Source organism: Hydra viridissima, unplaced genomic scaffold, assembly GCF_058129835.1.
Source record: "Hydra viridissima isolate aposymbiotic clone 2 unplaced genomic scaffold, HvirCarnegie_v1 scaffold_11, whole genome shotgun sequence".
NCBI classification, from domain to species: Eukaryota; Metazoa; Cnidaria; class Hydrozoa; order Anthoathecata; family Hydridae; genus Hydra; species Hydra viridissima.
The window spans coordinates 8,771,970-8,774,901 of NW_028324310.1; the positions used below are offsets into that span (position 1 = coordinate 8,771,970).

The 2,932-nt window shown below is 34.1% G+C and overlaps 1 pseudogene; it reads right to left on the reverse strand.

Moving 5' to 3' along the window:
• Positions 1 to 464: 464 nt before the first annotated feature.
• LOC149882034 (uncharacterized) lies at positions 465 to 2,608 on the reverse strand (annotated as a pseudogene).
• Between the last annotated feature and the right edge of the window lie 324 nt (positions 2,609 to 2,932).

A 2,932-nucleotide genomic window follows, 5' to 3' on the forward strand; every position in this document is an offset into this window, starting at 1 on the left:
TCTGGAAACTGGTGGGAATCTAGAGTCAGAATGTACGATGGGAATTTACCTCCAGGTAACGGCACTGTTCTCACTCCTTGGACACCGTACAACACCAACAATTACACGTATTTTCCAGGATATGACGGTGACAGCACATGCATCTTTTCCTCTTCAGGATTAGAAGATTTTTATTTGTCGTCATGGAACGGATCAAATGTGACTTCCTTCAACAACAAATCGACTGGACTGTTGTATCAATCCACAGCATCCATCGGCTCTACATCTACCATCTCTTTTTACAGAAATTTCGGAGAAGCAGATTCTATGCCTACTGTCGCAGCTGGTAGAAGACTCGTTGTCACGCTCAACTCTGGTGATGCTCAAGTCGGTCAATCCGGAAGCTTTTACCTTCTTCTAGGACAAGTCTATTATTACGCTTAAAAATTCGAAGAATTTCCATTGATCCAAAGGATATAAAAATTTCACTTGTGAAATCCCATAGATCCAAAGGATCTAAAAAAAATTCTTTTAATTTACATGGATCTAATATACAGTGAAAAAAAACTTTTTTAAAATGACTTAAATAAATTTCTTTTCATATAAAAAATAACAATGAGTATTACAGAACAAGAAGAATTTGAGGAATTCCTTTACAGTGAACTACCGGAAATAATTAAACCCACTTTTGATCCAGAATTACACAGATTGACCATACAATTCCACGATGATAATCACAAAAAAAGAATTGATGAAAATTATATTAATAAAATTAAAAAATTAAATACCTTACCCATTCATACCAATACTAAACTCTCACTACGACATGGATTTGAAGAACAACGACAAAAACAACATGCACAAAGAATTAGAGAAACGCGAAGAGAAAAATATAAACATCTTTTTCCATACTTGAACTACTACAAAGAATAAATTAAGACATTCACACCCTTTTTTTCATAATGTCATCTCATTATGAAAATACACAAAAATGGAAATACACAAAAAATCCTGCGCAAAAATGACAATGAGCTTGCGCAAAAATGACAATGAGCTTGCGCAAAAATGACAATGAGCTTGAACCCGCTTTTTATAGTAGTACTTAATACATCATTACTTACAACATTCGCTTCTTTCTTGTATAATGATAGTGTATACAAAATTTCGGGGCTTAATTTAGCTAACTCTGATAGTTCGTTCGGTTGGAATACTTGATTCAACGGTGTACCCATGAATAACATGGTACATCGACTTTCGAATGCATCCAGTTCTTCAGGGTGCCATTTTAGTATGTCGTTTCGAGACGAACTAATCATAGTTATCAAGGTCGGATGCGGATATATGGGAAGTGCATCTTTGAATTTTATATCTGTTGTCAGAGTTGTTGAGCCTTCCAGCAGCTGTTTCATTAGCTGTATAACACGTAGATGTTCAAATACCATTTCATCACACCTATATGCTGGACAATTCGACAGCGATTGGAATAGAAATCGCGATGGGTTCGGCCCTGTTGGGCAGTTAAAATAACCTATTTCGTAAGATTTAAACTGCCCATACTACAAGTTTGCTAGGAACGACTTCCACTATCCGACGGACCACACAAAATTAAACCCCTACGCTTGTTGTTTAAATTAAATATAAAATTACAGAGTAGTTTTTTAAATCTAGGTAGAGCCATACAGTTCTTCTTAATAATGTGCATCAGGAAATTTTGAGTGTTCCTAATTTAGATTTATTCGTGCATATAGTAAATATATTCGTGAGTACATCAGTCTTTTTACATTTAAAATAATTTTGCCTAAAAATAGTTTTCTTACTAGTTTTCAATTCTGTACTTGCCATCTGTAGTTCCATCAATCGTAGTTGTTCGTCATTTGCTAGTGTTTCATCATAATGTCTGCTGTTTAGAATTTTTAGGTCTATTAAATATTTACAAAAGTTCTCTCTTTGTTCAGTTCTCTTGCTTCTTTTTATTGTTTTTATGTGTTGCTCTTTTTTTATTTCTTCGTTGTTGAATACTATGTAATCATACAATGTTTTGCAGGCACTTAGTGACGTTTGAGTAGTAATATGCGGTAGTAATATTGAGTAGTAGTATGTTAATATGCTTAATTCCAACGTACTTGTTGCATGCGTCACACGATTTTCTCGAAGGATATCTAACGATTCTTTTTGGTTACTTGCTTCTACCGTTTTCTTTAGTGCTTGTATTTTTTCTTCTTTCCGTTTGTTTTCCATTTCATCGTATTGCATTTTTCTTTTTGTTGACTTTATATTTGGCATATTTTGTAAATGTAGATGTTGTCTGAAAACGATTTCGTAGTAACTCAAATGATACATATTTGGTTGGCTCATCGTTTATCTTGTATTTATAACCCGTTGCCATGGTTGTTAACAGAGATAAAAACAAAGTGGTTGACATTCTTTCTTGATCGACTCTTAATGCAAAATACTTACAAGTTCCTCACCCTCCGACCGACCGACAACCATTTCCCCTCCCAACCGACCGACCATCCATCTATGAGATCTCATACTAGGCTATTCGGAAAATTCTTAATTTAAAATGTTCGAGGAAGACTTTTTTTTGTTAAAATATCAAAATCCTTGTTATCTCTTTACTAGGTAAACTATCAACTTATTATAACCAAAATGTATTAGTATTTACAGAGACGGTAATTAAGCAGTTTTCATTAAACGGTGGTTAAGCAGTTTTCATCGTGCTACTATTTATCGGATCATCAAACTCTTTGAGAATGGTTTACCATTAGAAAGTAAGACAAGAAAAGGTCGTCCAAGTAAGTTAAACAAACAGTAGGAAAATACTTTACATTTTTAGATAAAAACATGCGCGGGAATATCGGATTATATTCATGCAATAAATAAACCAGTCAACCAAATGTATGATTTAAATGTAAGGAGAAGTTTGCACCAAAGGTCTTTGAATGGTTAACGT